The sequence below is a fragment of the Kogia breviceps genome, chromosome 3 (assembly GCF_026419965.1).
Source record: "Kogia breviceps isolate mKogBre1 chromosome 3, mKogBre1 haplotype 1, whole genome shotgun sequence".
Taxonomy (NCBI): Eukaryota; Metazoa; Chordata; class Mammalia; order Artiodactyla; family Physeteridae; genus Kogia; species Kogia breviceps.
Window position 1 is genome coordinate 46,817,311 of NC_081312.1, and position 18,052 is coordinate 46,835,362.

An 18,052-nucleotide genomic window follows, 5' to 3' on the forward strand; every position below is an offset into this window, starting at 1 on the left:
ACCTTGTTGTCTATATTCTGGGCTTAAGCTGTAACTGTCATTGTGTCACAAGACACCATTTTCCCCCTCTTTCTCATCTTCTGGCCTATGTTGCTGATCTACTTTGCTTTCTCTTATCTGGATCCTAAGTTAGAGTAGTTTAATATGCCTCAGTGATCTTTGTGGAACATTTTCCGTACTAACTAATGAAAAGCTCGTATTGATCTAAGTATACGTTTATATATCTTACAAAGGAGGAAGATGCAAGACTTTATTTCTAAAAATTGTAATATACATGTGCTATATATGAAAGCATGTGTGAGTAAACATAACATGGTAGTGAATGGGGCAATCTAGATAGCTAGATTCCAAATGAGTTCCCTGGACTATTTTAGCAACTCAGCTGAAATTCTCTCTCCTTCAGTTTCGTGGGTTAAGGATTTCAGTATCAAAGAAACAGTCATAGGAGAGTGATACAGGAATCAATGAATTGATTTTTTAAATAAACATTCTCAAGAGTTTTAAAACAATTGGTATGTCCCAAATGCACAGCGTCCTGGATTCAACTTTTTGGGGGTTTGCTGTACTTTTTCATCCATAGTTTCAGATCGTTGTCTGTGAAGTACTTTTGAATTCTTTAGGACGAACAGTGAGAGATGCATATTAATTTTTATTATACTTCCTAAATTGCAAAGTTAATTATTAAAATGAGATTGCCTTGCTAAGGTAGCTCTACAGTAAACTTTTGCAAACCGAGTTGGAGTGGAAGGAAAGTTTGCTTTTGGAAGATCTAGTCTTCCCCTTACAGTTTGTATGTTTAAGGCCAGCAAAGACTGAAAAAGTGTTTTCAGGCTATCTGGGCATTTTTGATCTTTCATTCAGGAGTAAACTATTTTGAGCTTTAGCACCGAATCTCCATGGTTCTCAAAAGGAAAGGCATAGCAAGCCACTGCTACTCCATGGACAAAATAAATCCTGAAGGAAAATATTGTATCCTTCTGTTTATTCCCATGTCAAGAGTTTATTGATCAAGTGAGCTCTCCTGTAGCTTGGGCGGCCTTTGATCTGCCAGGGAGAAATTGGGTTTGGGATTTTGGCGGAAGGGAGGGGAGGAGGTTGGGGAAGGATTTGGAACGTAATGGCCCTTGTTATCTGTAGTGGCCAGAGATACCCTGACACGGGCCAGCTTAGAGCTGCTGCCTGTGAGGAGCGGAGGCCAGGGGATGGCCGGCCGGAGCTGAAGGCAGGGCTTTGGCCTTTTCAGCAGGGGAAGCACTTAGTTGAAGCCGCTGGAGTGATTTCTTTGCTGCTAATAGATTTGTTTCTTTAGAGGCAGATAAGTAAAGGAAACGATGACTTTTAAGTGAATAGTTCCCCTGCGCAGGGCTGGTTAGTGTCAGCTAGTCCGGTGGCAGGAAATACCAATGGGGTTTTTTTGTAGCCCAGTGACAAAAGGCTTTGCTGTCTCCCCTCCCCCGTCCCCACCTTCCCACCCTCGGCTCCTTCTCGCCTACAAAACGCAGACGCCGGCCCCTGTGCCCGCTGGTGGAGGGCCAAGGCTTGTCTGAAAGCCGTTTAAGTAATTGCTCATAATTGCACATGTTTCCCCGACTGGGCTTTTACCTCTCCACCCCTGAAATTAAAAGGGGCCAAAGATGTGTGACCTTTTTCTAATGGGATGGGTTCTGGAACAAAGGAATTCAAGGAGGAGGCCCAGGGCCTTTATCAGGGCTCATCTCTGACAGCTGGCCCAGGCCTGGGGGAGCGAGAGCTTGTCCTTTTTCACTTTGGAGGGGAGCAGGGGGGGGAGGGAATTCCTCCTCCCCAAACCTCACAGTTTGGTGTGGTGTGTCTTGAAGTTCTCACTTCTCTTTCTTCCAACACGCTGCCTGAACATAAAATCTTTGCCGGATGCTGAACACCCTTTAATTCTGAAAAGGAATTGACTGACAACACCCCACAGCAGCTGAGGAGGTCAGCCTCTTCCTGGATAACTCCTTATCTCTGGATGATTCACTTTGCTTCTCTGAACCCCAGGTTCCTCATCTGAAAAACAGGGAAGCTGTGGTAAGGCCACCTGTCAGAGGGGTTGGAGATAATAATATGTAATACACAGTGCCTAGCACCAAGGAGTCCAATAAATGGTCATTATTTCCTAAATATAATTTCTCAATGTCATTTCACTCCTGTTCCTTTTACCTCTCTGAGCTCAGGAGAGACAAATTCTAGGCCTCGAATTTCATGACCCAAATTAGTTAGAATTAAAAACACAGAAAGGAATTTTAGGATCATCTAGTCTACATTAGAACCACCTGGGGTGTTTTTCAAACTATTGCTGCTCAAGCCACATGTCTAGAGATTCTGACTTATTTGGTCGGGGGTAGGGTCCAGGTGTTAGTATGTTTGTAAAGTGATTTAGCAGTTATTCCAGTGTGCAGCCAGAGTCGAGAACCACTGTTGGTATTGAACCCCCCTCATTTCACACATAAGGAACCTGAGTGAGGCCGAAAGAGACCTGTTAATTCCTTCATTAGCTCATGGATCCATCCAGTTATGCGTGCAGTACCAAATATGCTTTGAGCGTCTACTATGTGTCAGGCAATGTTCTAAGCATTGGTGGTAAGTTGGTGGATGCATCTCCTCCTAGGAGAGCACAAAAACTAGAATGGAGACCTTGCTGGGGGTAGTTTCCATCTATCAGCTAACTAGCTAGTTCCTCTAAATTGCTTCTTTATATCAGTAAAAGTCATGCCTGGGGCAAGGAGCAATTGGTCATTGGAGATGAGTGGCTGACAGGGATTTAAGCTTCCAGACCAGACGGTTGTCTTCTCCATGCTGAGATTCCTGTGATCATTTCTGAATCCAAACATCACAGAATATTCTGCACCTGAAGACTCTGCACGTCCTGAGCCATTTTCTCCGGGCTGTCCTCTTGCCCTGAGATTTGCCTCACACGTTTGGGTACAGCTCATGAGCTCCAACCAGATAGATTCTGGGCCTGGAAATCCTGCTGACACAAACGAAATGGAGACAACGTGAAAATGCTGTGCCTCGGTTTATGCTATTATAGTTAATGATCTGTCAGTGTTTCCATTATAAACCCCTATTTTCGGGGATGTATAACCCAGTCATAAACGTTCTCTCCAGGCTGAGCTTTGGCACTTGTGATTTCAGCCTGGGAGCCATGTGTGTGTTGGTGTGTGCATGTGTTTTTACAAGGATGTGAGGGAAAAAAATAAGTTAGCCATTTTTAAGCAACGGATGGTGAGAAACGGGGGGAAAAAGGTGGTAATTGATTGCAGATGCTCTTTTGATGCTGCCAGGACTTGAAAACTGCTGAGTTGCTTTTCCCCCCAATTGGGGATATGAAGGATTGAGATGCTATTCTGTGCCTTAATTCTGTGCAAGAAATGTTAATTGACAAAGTAAAAATCCACATACGAAGGGGGAAAGTATGAACCTGGGTAGCTTCCACAAGAACAGGAATTGACTCAAGTCCAAAGGCTGTAGGGGCCAGAAGCCAAAGAATCAAAACAATATGCTTCAAAGACAAGTTCGTTTCACCTGGGGCTGGCTGTTTCTCTCCATCACACCCTTTTACTCTATCCCTACTTAGTAGAGGTTGGAGAAGGTACAGCAGGGGCTTCCAAGAACCTGCTTCGCCTAGTTTTTGATGGTAGCCACAGCTGTCATGGTATGTGGTTGATGGATGGAGTTGTCCATTTTCCCTTTGCATACACAATTCCAGAAGACTTCCGATAATTTGTATTTAATGAGATTATGTCCATACACTCATGTGAAGGGCACCAGGATGACTGATGTTGGTTAGAATCCAGGAATCAATCCATAACACTCAAAAAGTTGTAAACCCTGTATGAAACAAAACAAAACAAACAAGCACAACCTCATTTTGTGAGCTGCTTCTCCCACAAATTTTCCAGAAAGATACTGTTGCTTAAAAATCTAATGACTAATCTTGAACAATGAGGAAATATGCAGAAGAGAAACCAGGGCCAGTAAAGTCAGAATCTGTTTTGTCCAGAGACATGCCAGTCCATCAACGTGTGAAGCTGCACATCTGGCTGATGAGCACAGAGACCGGATTGCCTTCATCCCCAAATCATGGTCAGGTGGGGACACAGACGTTTCTAGATCCGTTTTTTCTCACCACTATTCAACAACTGTCTGTGGTGGCTAGTACTGTGGATGTGTGTTTGTGTGTATGTATACACGCACGCACCTTTGCACCATGCCTCCTTGTGCCTGGAATGTTCTTCCCTCCTCTTTGCGTGGCTGGTTCTTTCTCCCCATGCTAGACTAAGCTCAAATGTCACCTTCCCAGCAGACCCTCCCACCCCGTCACTTTATTCCAGGGGTCTGCAAACTACGTCCTGGGGGCCAGATCTGGCCATCAATCTGTTTTTATATGGCCTGAGAGCCAAGAATAGTTTCTACATTTTTACATGGTTGAAAAAAAACGTGTTTGCGACATAAAAGTTATGTGAAATTCGAATTTCAGTGTCCATAAAGATTTATTTGAACATAGCCATGCTTGTCATTTACATATGGTCCACAGGGGCCTTCAGGCTACAATGGCAGAGTTGAATTGTTTTAAGAGAGAGTATTTGGCCCACAAAACCTAAAGTATTTTCTCTCTAGCCCTTGACAGAAAAAGTTTGCTGACCTCTGCTCTAGTCTAACACTACATTTTAGTTTCTCTATAGCACTTGCCTTTGCTTATAAATTATCTTATTATATATTTGCTTGTGTATTTATTTGTCTCTGTCTCCCCACTAGAAGCTTTGGAGGGCAGACCTTTTCTATCTTGAACTGCTGCATAGTTCAAGACATAGAGGGGACACTCAAAATATATGTACTGCATGAACTAATGAATGAATCAATGCAGTTCCTGGACCAAATGATTGGCTCTGAAGCTTACATTGGCTCATCCACCCACTATTCATTCATTCAGTAACTATTTACTTAGTGCCTATTATGTGGCAGGCACTTGTGCCCTTGACTTATCCATTCATTTGCTTTCATGGGGGTTGACCCATCAAGACGGCTGCCTAGCCTGAGCTACTGTGGAGGTGGCCCCAGTGGGCTTGGCAGACTTTCTAAAAGCCATCAGACAATTCTGACTCTCAGTGTCTGCTGAAGCCGTCTCCGGCTTTGTTTTATCCTTCCCTGACAGCAGCACTGAGGTTGTACAGCTCAGAGCCCTCAAGTTTCCTCTTGGGACGACCCATCTACCCTCCCTCAAGAAGAGGCGTCTGTCCTATTTTTGCTCATTCAAGCACAACCTTTGCTTCTGCTTCTGTCCCAGAAACCCTCCTCTCCCCACGTTCCCATTCATCCGGGTTTGCCCCGGCAGCCTCCCACTCACACCTGCAAATCTCATTCACGTGGCGTCAGATTCATCATTACTGGCCAGGAGCGTTCTCCTGAATTGGAGCAGGAGACTCCAAGACAGAGGAGGGCAAGAGTCTGCTGGCGCACAAGCTTCCCCTCACTCCTCCTCCTTCCTGCCTGCTTTGCAGATGGGTTTCTGTGAAGGAGTCTCTGTGCTTTCCTGGAGTGGATGCTTTTCGAGTAGGAGGATGTTACAGTCTACTTTCGTATGTTACATATCCCAGTTCCTGGTGATGATAGGAAGGTAATTATCCACCCTGAGTTTACATAGCAATTGGGACGCCGAACAAGATGTTGAAAGATTGCAGGTTTGGACACAAAATAAAGGACACAATTCATCTTTAAAGAAGCGTATCGGGGCTTCCCTGGTGGCGCAGTGGTTGAGAGTCCGCCTGCCGATACAGGGGACGCGGGTTCGTGCCCCGGTTCCGGAAGATCCCCCATGCCGCGGAGCGGCTGGGCCCGTGAGCCATGGCCGCTGAGCCTGCACATCCGCGAGCCTGTGCTCGGCAACGGGCGAGGCCACAGCAGTGAGAGGGCCGCGTACCGGAAAAAAAAAAAAAAAGCGCGTATCTCTTTTCCTCGTGTTAGGATAAAATGCCCATATTTATATTTACCTGGTTAGCAGTTGTAGTGACCATATGATCTGGATTTTCAGGATAGCTCTGGTGTAAGATGCACTTTCCCACGGTAAAATCATGAACCCCGATATCTAGTCAGTGTGTCTGGTCCCTCCATCTGTGAGATTTTCATAGGAAAAGTTGATCTATTTTGATACCCTTTCGACACTTGATGGGTTGTCAAATCTTCCTCTGGACGGTAAGGAGCAGGCAGGGCTCAGGCAGGGTGGAGGATGACCAGAGAAGTTGAGAACAGCAGTTGGACAGCACTGATAAGGTGAAACTGACCAGGCACGGCCCACTGATTTACCTGATTGAGAATCGGGACTACTTCTCATCTGTCGTGTCTATCCCGCTTCTTGATTCTCACTTTAAATTTGAGTCTGCTCTGTTCCTGCAGGGCCTCCAAGAACACCAGAGTAGAGAGTTCAAATAAAGGGTAATGCCATTTATGTTGACCACCTGGCAACCTTAAGCACTGAGAAAAGCTCCAGGCCCATGTGGGTGCTTCATAAACATCATTTAACATTTAATGGAGGGAAGAGACTAGTAAATGTGCTCTTGGTTGGCAAGAGGATGGGGAATCTGATCCCTTCCTTCTGACATTTAAGCTTTGCTTTTTCCACACACAAAAACACACACAGCCAGGGAGAATAGATGAAACACATATAGGAGATTCAGGAAAGCAATTCATAAGGAAAAAAAGAATTCCTGTTTTTCTTGTTAAATGGGCATTCAGAATACCAACCCTACAGTGCAGAGGTGGATACATCCTGACATCATTAAAAAAAAAAAGGGCTGAAACATACACTGGCCAGTCAGGTTTGGACTAGGTTAAAATAAGAGATGGTCTGGTCCTGCTTCTCTTCCTTATCTGCATCCCTTATTCCAAAGACCCAGGTCTCCTTAGAGCAGAGCATCTTGGAATTCTAAGTACCTGTGTGTCACCTGTGGGTCTTGTAAAATACACGTGTGGCTTTGCTGACTCAGGTGGGGCTGCGATCCTGCACATTGAGCAAGCCTCCGGCTGATGCCGGTGCTGCTGGGCCACAGTCCACACTTTGAGTTGCGAGGCCTTTGAGAACAAATTCTTGAGTCTAAACTGCTTGCTTCCTCTTGGCCCGAGGTCTAATTCAATCCTTGGGACAGAACTCTGAAGTGGGAGACATTTTTCTTGGGCTGGAACGTTGGAAATGTGTGTGTGTGTGTGTGTGTGTGTGTGTGTGTGTGTGTGTGTGTGTGTGTAGCTTGGGCTCCTCATCAGCTGGGTGTCCTCCTCAGCTTCCAGTGGGACTGTGATGCTCTTCTGCCTTCTCTGCCACTCCTCTATGCTCTGTCCCCTCCAGGGTCCCCTGTCCTAGGCTGACAATGGGAGTGGCTCACCCAGGAGAAGGCTCTGCCATCTTGGCTGTGAAAGCTGATCAGAGGACCCTAGCTCCAGGCCTGCTTCCTCATCTATAAAATAGAAAAAAGAATACTGCCTACATCACAGTGTTTATAAGATTCAGTGAGTTAACCCATGTAAGGGACTTAATACGGTGCTGGGTTCAGAGTTGGCCCTCAGAGAACCCCGGTTTGTTCTGTCACATGCTCTGGTCTCTGCCCTTCTCAGGGAGCTGTCGGTGTTTGGGAGGGTGAAGTTGTTGCTGTATTTGTGACCAAGTTTTCATGGTGCACTTTGGCCTTCAGGGGCACAATCATGTGTACTGTGGTTAGAGGACAGTGCAGTGATAGAGCTCCGGGGGCCAAGGACAGGGCTAGTTCTGGTCACCTCAGGTAATCCCAGTGACAGGTTCTGTGTACGGATGCTTGGGGAAATAAAAAAGACTGGCAGGGTTTCCCTGGTGACACAGTGGTTGAGAATCTGCCTGCTCATGCAGGGGACATGGGTTCGAGCCCTGGTCTGGGAAGATCCCACATGCCGCGGAGCAACTGGGCCCGTGAGCCACAACTACTGAGCCTGCGCGTCTGGAGCCTGTGCTCCGCAACGAGAGAGGCCGTGAAAGTGAGAGGCTCGCGCACCGCGATGAAGAGTGCCCCCCCCCACTTGCCGCAACTAGAGAAAGCCCTCGCACAGAAACGAAGACCCAACACAGCAAAAATAAATAAATTAATTAATAAACTCCTACCCCCAACATCTTCTTTTTTTTTTTTTTTTAACTGCAGCTGTGGCAGTGGCATCTTACCCTCTCCTGGAAGTGATGGCATCTGATGACTGAGTCGTACAGAGGGTTCTGCTAATCTCTGCTGCTGCTTCTGTCATCCCTCTGGATCACTGTCTCACTCTGACATGGCACTCCTCTACTCTCCTTGCCTCATCCTTTCTGCTTGAGTTCTCTGTGTCTGTCTCCGGATTCTGCTGCCCTTCTTCTTTTACTTACTGTCTCGTTCCCTCTGTCTTGAGCTCAAACTCTCCCAGAGACTATGTGATTGGTTCTGCCAGATCTAGAGGGGAGCACCTCAGTAAGCCTCTTGTGGGCCATTGACCAGCCTGTGGTCCAATCAGCTGTGGCCAGGACCCCAAGGTTACCAGGTAGAAGTCATGGCAGTCCCCCTCTGATGGGTAAAACTGCTGCAGGCAGCCACACATGGGGCATTCAGGGTGCTTTCAGCAGAAAATCTGATTCAAGTGGCTTTCAAAATAAGGAATTAATTATCTAATGCAAGAAGTCCAGAGTTAGGGTGTTTCTTGGGTGGGTCACCACTGACCACTGGCGCAAACCTATTTTTCTCTTTTTTCCTGCTGGAAGAGACTGGATTTTGCTTCCACAGGAAGCTATATGACCAGGGGTGATTGTCCTTCCTCTATAGCCATGAGAGAGGATTTTGATCCATTTCTTTCTGTTCCTTCTCCCCAAGATTGGTTTAGGCAGGGGCTCAGGACCCAACAAACACAGAGGAACTTCTGGGGAAAGTTTTCTCACTCTTAAAAGATGATGTGTGTTAACTTCCCAACCCAGCCATCCCACTCCTAAGAATTTACTCGAGGGAAATGAAAACATACATCCACACAGACCTGTCTGTAAATGTTTAGAGCATCTTTATTCATTATAGATAAAATTGGAAACAGCCCAAATGTCCATTGTTTGTCCATGAACGGGTAAACAAATCATGGTATATCTATACGATGGAGTACCACTCAGTAATAGAACAAACTACTGAGATATGCAACAACACGGATGGACCACAAATGCATTGTGCTTAAGTGTAAGAAGCCGGACATAGATGGCTACTCTCATGTATGATTCCATTTATCTGACATCCTTGCAAAGGCAAATTATAGGGACTGAATTCAGATTAGTGGTTGCCAGGTGCTGGGGTAGAGGGAGAAGACTGAGTACAAGCAGACATGACGGAGCTTTTTGGCATGATGGAAATGTTCTACACCTTGATTGCTACATGACTGTATACATTTGTCAAACTCATCAAAACATACACTTTAAAATGGTGAATTTTACTGTATGTAACTTATGTATTCATAAACCTGACTTTTTAAAAAGCCACATGTGAGAGGAAGCAGGCCCTTTCTGCCTTCCAGACAAGGCCTTTGACATGTATTATATGAAGCTGCAGTAGCATCTTGACACCATAAGGGGGAGCTGAGCTGGAAGGTCACACCACACGGAGGATGGTAGAGTGGAAGAAAATCTTTGAGCGGCTGAATTACTCAGCTCTAGAATCACCCCATCTTTGACTTGTTGTGTGAGGTAATTAGTTCCTTATTGTTTAAGCTAATCGAATCAGATTTTCTGCCCAAAGCATCCCATCCCAAGTGACACTGATCTGTGTGTAAAGAACTGCCTGCAGTAGCATTGTCCATCAGATTGGGACTGAAGATGTGGTAGAAACTCCATCAAGCATCATGATCCGTCTAGGACAATAATCTACAGAGACTGATGATTTTATGCTTTTTATGTCTCGAGTCTCCTAGACTGTACTTCACACTTATTACTCCAAAAGCTTCTAGGTTGTGTTTCCCTTAGACCTCTGAAGCATATACATTATAGCTACATGAATCACATTTTCCCACTATGAGTAAGGGAGCCTGCAGCTGTTGGCTGGTGGTGCTCTGGAAGCCCAAGGTACTTGAGGCACAGATGTACTAAACTTTCCGGAGTAGCCTGGAAACTTGGTATTGCCATTTGGTGAGCCTAGTTTATCTTCTGATGGAGAGGGCTCCAGGCTGGAACTGAGCGGAGGACTATGTATTAATGTATCCTGAACAGGAAGGTAGATGCCTCTGGGGCAGGCAGAGGCAGGTACTTTGTCAGTAAGACTGTAGACACACTTTCAGAGATTCACTCGTGAAAGTAAGCTCTGGAATTGAGGTCAGAGACTTTTTTTTCTGGTTTCAGAGCCAAGGAAGTAAGACACTTGTATAAATAACTCAAAGCTGCAGATACAAATGATGACCAAGGTAGGATCTGACAGTCTGGTGTATTACTCTGTATTCATGTGGCTTCAACTACTGGGCATAATTTTGTGTCGTGAATCCTATTTTAGGACCAAAGAGAACCCTACACACCAAGGCTACATTGTGTCACTTAGTTCAGCAAATCATACAGTTCTTCCAGGTGACAAAGCCATCTTTTCCTGTCTGTCTCCACCCCCTCGCCATTCAATGCTTCCTTCCTTTCTTTTACTGAGGCCCACATTACCCCTGGCTTTCTAGCACTCCCAGGGTAGGCCAAGCATACCTAGGTAGTGATTCATCCTGTGGACCTTTCTGTGTCTCCTCCCCAGCCAAAAAGTTGGGGTCCCCAACCAAAGGACCCAGTTTTACACATCTGATGACTGGAAAAGTCAGACTAACTTCTGGCTCCTTCCATGTCAAACCTTGTTTCTCCTGTTACCCACATATTTGGGTACAGGGTTCAGTAGGACACATTCAGATCGTGATGTGACCTTTGGCCCTGTACCTTGGTCCTGATGCAGGGCAAGTCAGCACAGTGGATGGAAGAGCATTCCTGGGATTAGGTCCTGTACAGGGATGGTTAATATTGACTTAACTATCCATGGTAAATGACTGTGATACACATACATACATCCTGCTAAACACAAATGTACCCCCAATTTAACTTCTTAGCCAGAACCCCAAAATGCCTGTAGCCACTCCAAAGCCATCCAACTCTAGGGGAAGTATGGCTGAAGGAAGGCCAAAATGGAAATATAAAATGGGGCTTAAGCCAATGCAGTTAAAATATTATACATTTGCATGTTTCATAAAACACACAACTATGTAAACTCTTTGCTAAGTCCTCTCCCAGGGTCTTGGAAAATACCTGTTCAAGGGAGGGGCCTGGAAACTTAAGCATTATTAATTTAGGGAAAAATCCATCTCTGACTTATAAATTAAACTGTGTCATATGAACACTACCTGTCATATGAACACTATAGCCATGAGAGTGGATTTTGATTCATTTCTGGGCCTGATGCTGAATCACTGTGTGAAACACATGTGCTGCCTACACATTAAGGGCTCACAGATTGTTTGCTGAGTGAATGAATAAGAGAATGGAGCAGCCCATTGTAATTGAAGCTGGCTTGAAGAGCTAGGAAGCATGCAGTTTACAATTCACAGATATTTATTTTCTTTCTTTCCTATAGCTTCCCCTCTGCTCCCAGGTTATAGGTTGGGCATTAGGAGTTAGACTAGATCCTTCTGAGTCTATCCGTGAATATTTAAAGAAAGTGGAGGATGTTTACCCTTTTACCACAAATATAAATACAACTTAATCAGCTCTGGTTGAAAAAGGGCCCAGAAAGGGGGTTTGTTTAATCCATAACGAGTGGAGCAAAGGGGCCCCTTTGTGAAATCAAAACTGAGCTCTGAGTCTGCCCCCTGTTCGCCAAGAAACCAAACAGGAATCGTAATGTGGAATGACATAGTGTTGAACGCTGTCCACTGCTGGGTGAGATCGTCCATCAGCGGCTGGAAGGGAAAGAGGTGAAACCCGCTTCATTTACTTTGAGACAGTTCTGACAAACAGAGCCCACGGGGCTCGGTTGCAGCACAGAGGTGGAGGTGAAGTGGGCCTCCGCTGAGCAGCACCCCTCCTGCTCCCCGGACGCCACTGGCCTCCCTACTCACCTGACCTGCAACGCATTCGATTTTCACCACTCAGCAACCCGGGCTGTGATGCCCAGAGCCTCTACCACCTCCACTGGGACCGCAAGGTCCCAGTCCTGGCTGGGACCCCGAGTCCACATGCAGCCCTCAAAGGAGGGCTATGCAGCCTATCTCCTCCTCAGCGTTGTCCAGCTCCAGCTTGATGTAGACCTTCCACCTGCTGGCCTGCCTGTGCCCTCTCCAGCCCCATCTTCCGTGCACCCGTTCCTGCACGTGGCACATGATGTTCTAGTTTTCCGCAGGCATCAGGCTGGGTGACTCTTAAGTACATTTGTTTGGTCATTCCTCTTCTGTCTGGAAGGCCCAAACCCTCTGCTTCCCCAGGGCAGGTCCCACCCAGCTTTTAAGTCTTACTTCACAGAGCAACACCTCCAGGGTGTCTTTGCTGCCCATGTCCCCACGTGCTCACTCTCTGCCTTTACTTTCTTTTTTTTTTTTTTTTTTTTTTGCGTTACGCGGGCCTCTCACTGTGTGGCCTCTCCCGTTGCGGAGCACAGGCTCCGGACGCACAGGCTCAGCGGCTATGGCTCACGGGCCCAGCCGCTCCGCGGCATGTGGGATCTTCCCGGACCAGGGCACGAACCCGTGTCCCCTGCATCGGCAGGCGGACTCTCAACCACTGCGCCACCAGGGAAGCCCATCTGCCTTTACTTTCTGCTCTGTGCATCTTTTTCCTGCCCCCAGACCTTGGGACACAGTAGCTGTTCCTAATGTACATTTTGCTATGTTGTTTGAGAATGTTCAGTTCTGCTATAGGAGAAAACAAATGGAATGGATGAAACTCATTAATATGTTAAGCCTGTTCGACAAATAAATTAATTAGAGCATATGTGTATGAATATCGAGAGGAGTTGAAGGACCAAGTAGCTACTACATATTCATAACACACTAAATATACACAAAGTGCCGAATATTTATGAAGTCTTAATTTGGGTATTCATTGACATGCCGCTTTGGGCCTGTGTGTCCTTAACCAACGAAGTGCAATATAATCCATGGCAGCTCAATAGGCTAATTGCCAAACTACAGCTATGGCCTGATGGAACTGCTCTGATAGAGCAAGTGTGTGCCCCTGACCCCAGGGACCTTCATCTGTTGGGCCCTCTTGCCCATCCCTAACTCTGGTCCTTACAACAATAGCGTCTATGGGGAAAGCTGAACCCAGAATTCCGGCTGTGTGGTTTCTTCCACCTGCTTGCACTCTAGGCTAAGTGTGATAACTGACACCATATCTTTTCACCTTGCTTCTCACTGCATGCTTTAAATTCACTTGATGAACCACGTGATTCAAGCATAAGGTAGTCTGAGAGCCTTTCTGTTCCGTGACCCCTGGGAGGGCTTGCCTGTTAGTATACTTGGAGGCTACCATGTGTCGAGGTAATTTATCACCCAACACGGCTCAGTAAGTAAGTATTTACTTAATGAGTGATTCTGTGAATGAACGTACTGCAGAATTCAGAATTGTCTTTCAGGGCGCCACAGGCTCATTCATAGTCTTAACTACTATAGGCAAAAAAGCCATGAAGAGGGCTTCCCTGGTGGCGCAGTGGTTGAGAGTCCGCCTGCCGATGCAGGGGTCACGGGTTCGTGCTCTGGTCCGGGAAGATCCCACATGCCGCGGAGCACCTAAGCCCGTGAGCCATGGCCGCTGGGCCTGCGCGTCCGGAGCCTGTGCTCCGCAACGGGAGAGGCCACAGCAGTGAGAGGCCCGCATACAGCAAAAAAAAAAAAAAAAAAAAAGCCATGAAGACCTGACTGTTGCTGCCTTTTACGCATCCAAGATGATCTCTACCTTTCTTGGGTAGGTCAGGGAAACTCTTGCAAGCCTATGAGCAGGGTAAGTACATTAGAGGCAGGTGGGTACGCTGTGAAGAGTAAGGACAGAAGTACTAGGTGGGAATACATGGGAGCTGGGGATGTCGTTTCCCAGAAACTGGTGGTGATGGGAAGAGGATAAGAATAGTCGTCCAAACATCCCATCATGTAGCAGAACAATTCAGGGAGAATACAGAGAAATACGGGATTTGGAAACATGAGTGGGAGTGTGATGTGTAGAGTGTGGTGTGTGGTGGTTAAAGCAGTGGAATCTTGGGGCACCGGAATCTTGTGGGCACTGACCCACACTGGGTCAGTGTGGAAATGAATTCTGCATTAGTACAAACCCAGGAGGGGTCTTGGGGGGGGGGCGGTTCAAGATTCTTTGCTTCATGAATGTACAAGAGCAGACAGTTTCCACTTCATTGGTGTTTTGTTTCTGTTTGTGATAGGTTAATTCTCCACGTACACTTCACTTTTTTTTTTTGAATCGTAGGTTCCTTCTATGTTGTTTGATATATATTTTAATAATACAGATCACCTCTGTCTCCTTTCTTAAATTGGTTTCTCCACGTATAAATAAGCAAATAAATACTCAAACAATTAACTGAGATTTCCTTGTATTGATGGTCTGTGACCATTCTGAAAAATAACATCTGCCCCCTACTTGGCTTCAGGGAATTTTATGAGCGTTAATGACATGTCTGAAAAGCGTTTCATTTCCTTGGAAACAAGCTTAACAAAGTGCTTTTCTCTCCGCAGTGATATAACAAGCCACTCATGCTGTGCTACTGATTTATAATAATTGAAACTTTGGTTACTCAAAAATTTAAGTGGTTTGACGGCAGTTCAAAATAAAAATTTCAGTATATATATATATATATTTTATCCCTACATGTTTTTAGGTGATAGATAGGTAAATGGCCTTTTCATGACTTAAAAAAAAAAATCCATGATATTTATTCTCCCATCATATTTTAACCAGTCCTTACATCAGTTCACGAGGTCATGGACTTGGCCTGTTTTTCATTTTGCAAACATCTGGATTTATAGTAAATGATTCATGCAGCCTGATACATAACTGCCCTCCTTTTGCTCTTTCTTATTATCACTTGTGGAATCCGATTTACCTCCTACCCTGTGAGCTATTCTTTCATTTAGAACAATTTCCTCGGTTATACAAGTCTCCAGTTTATGGTATAATCATGATTAATTTGTCCACTGTAATGGAAAATGCTATCCGGAATGGGTTTTCTCATTTTGAGATGGGAAAATTCATGTCCTCCTTTGCAAAGAACACAACGAAGGGCTGATGTGACAACAAAAACAAGGCCCCAGAGCAGAAGGTCACATACAGGGTAGAACGGAGGGAACAAAGTCGGAACTTTTAGATACACTGTTCCTTTTCTTCTTATCATCAGTCACCGTCTGACAGGTTATATGATTATTTATAGATTTGTTGCTCTCCCTCTCTGCTCCCTTAGCATGTAACTTTCATGAGAGCAGGGACCGTAACGCCAGCACCTATAACTGTGCCTGGCACATAGTAGACATTCAATACTATTTGTTGAGTTGTTGAATGAAAGGTCCATCCATACAGCCATCAGTCAGTAAAATAATAAAATAGTAGATACTAATAGCTACTATTTATTAAATGTCCCTGCTTTGAGTTGAATAGTGTCTCCCAAAATTCATGTCCACCAGAATCTCAGAATATGATCTTATTTAGAAATAGGGTCTTTGCAGATGATGATTAAGATGAGGTCATACTGGATTAGGGTGGACACAGAGAGACACACAGGGAAGGAGGCCTACATGTGACCATGTAGGCAGAGACTGGATTTAAGTAGCTGCAAGCTTAGAAATGCCAAGGGTTGCCAGCAGCCAGGAGAGAGGCATGGAACAGATTCGCCCTCAGAGATCCCAGAAGGAACAAACTCTTGCCGACACATTGATTTCTGACTTCTGGTCTCCGGAACTGTGGAAGAATAAATTTTGGTTGTTTAAACCACCCAGTTTGTGGTACTTGTTATGGCAGCTCTAGGTAACTAATATAATCTCCTTAGTGACAAGTGTGGACAAGTGCCTTTATACGACAATTGCCAGTTTACAGATAAGGAAGCTGGTTCAGAGAAGCTAAATGTCTTGCTGTAGGTGACGGAGCCCAACCCAACTCTGTGTATTTAGAAAGTGTGTTCCAAACTGTTGCCATGCTTGGCCAGCTTGGAGCCAGGAGATTTACAGAGGTTGTAGCTTGAAAATCAGGGTCCCTACCCCATGGTCATTCCATGGCTGCTTTTACCAAGTTAAGGTTAGTGAAAGGGGTACAGAAAAAAGGGGATGTGCCTTCTTTATTAAGAGCTTTGTGCCCATTGGAGTCAGTGGGAGTGCAAGTCAGCCAGAAACCAGGGAATGTGCTCACTGGATTTCCAGAATTTCTTCTAAATCTGCGCTCTCATTATCAATTGTTCTCTCCTTGGAAATGGCTAAGGCTTTGAAGACCGTTTGGCGATATCTTCTGAAGTTGAACATTTGCATGCATATCCCATGACCCTGTGATTTTATCCCTAAGTGTATATTACCAACTGAAATGCATACGTATGTTCACCAAAAGGCATGTATAATCAAGTTCATAGAGGCACTATTTGTAGTCACCTCAAGGTAGAAACTACAAATGGCCATTAACACTAGAATGGAAAATAAGTCGTGTTATATTCATTCAAAGGCAGGTTTTACAGCAATGAGAAAGAACAAATGAGTGCCCCATGCCGCAACATCTCACAAAGATAATACTGAGTGAAAGAAGCCAGCCAGAAAAGAATACAAAGCAAAGGATTTCATTTGTATGGTTTATCTCTGGATGGGTAGGGAAGGACTGGTAATACGTATTTTGTTTCTTGATCTGGGTGCTGATTACATGAGTGTTCAGTTTTTTAAAAATATGAGCTGTGTATTTGTGATTTGTGTACTTCTCTACACAATAGGTAATACCTCAATAAAAAGTTTAAAAAAACGTAATATGAAGAAAACTGCAAAAACCCTCTGCTATGCTATTCTACCTCCTTCACTTGAATGATTTTTCAGTGAACCGTCAAAAGAGAGATATCTCCCGGATTCAGGGAACAACTTTTAAAAAACTCTTTTACTATTCTAATTCTGGGAAAAAAATAAGTTAGGTAAATAAAGTTTCAAAAGAGGACAAGCCTTACCCATTTTTTTCAACCAGGTGCTTGTAGTTCTGAATTAGATTTACTTGTCCAATGTCAACTCCATGGACTGTGGTAGTGGCAGAGGTTAGGGAGAGGCGTCTGTTCCTCTCCACACACCCCAACAACTATCCCATGTCCTCTTTGGTGCTGTAAGGAGAGCCAGTCACTCCACAGCTGGAGATGTAGGATAAAATAAGGTGAAAATACCCTGGGGAAAAGTCCGCTTTGGCTTAAATTCACCCCAGTGGGTTCAATGAATGATTGCAGAGCCTTTCTAGATTTTAATAAGATGGACAAAATTCAGAATGCTGGTTGTCTAAAAAGAGAGGGGTAAAAACACTAAAGAGAGCGTCAGTGCTTAGGGTGAGGAGAGAAGCCAGGGTTCAAAGACCTCAATTTCAAAATTATGTTCTGTAGGTGGATGTGAGGCAAAGGGCTTGGGAAAAAACCCTTTGTTCAGACCAAACTGGTAGAATTAGATGTTCATCAGGGCAGTTCTGGTGCTGTAAGAGTATTTTTTAAATCCAGAGAGATTCTTAGCCTAGTGTAAGAGAAACATCATCTTATGTGGGCTGTTTTCCCAAGACTGGCTCCTGAATTCCTAGAACTCCAACTCCATCTCATTGTCTTCTTGTTTGTCCCCTACTGCGCCTGCTAGCCCATCCTGGCACCCTGCTACTTGGCTGCCATGCTAAGGCCATCTCTGCGTGGAACTAGTAACCCCATGGTGGATAGATCCCTCTTTGGCTGAGCCATTGAGTTCTCCCATCAGTATCTGCCTGGAATTGGCTTGATTTCAGCACTCAAAGTCCCATATCCTGAGCAATGCTTCAGAGCTGGGGAAACCAGGATGGTTGGTCACCCTAACCCTGCTGGACAAGGCAGCT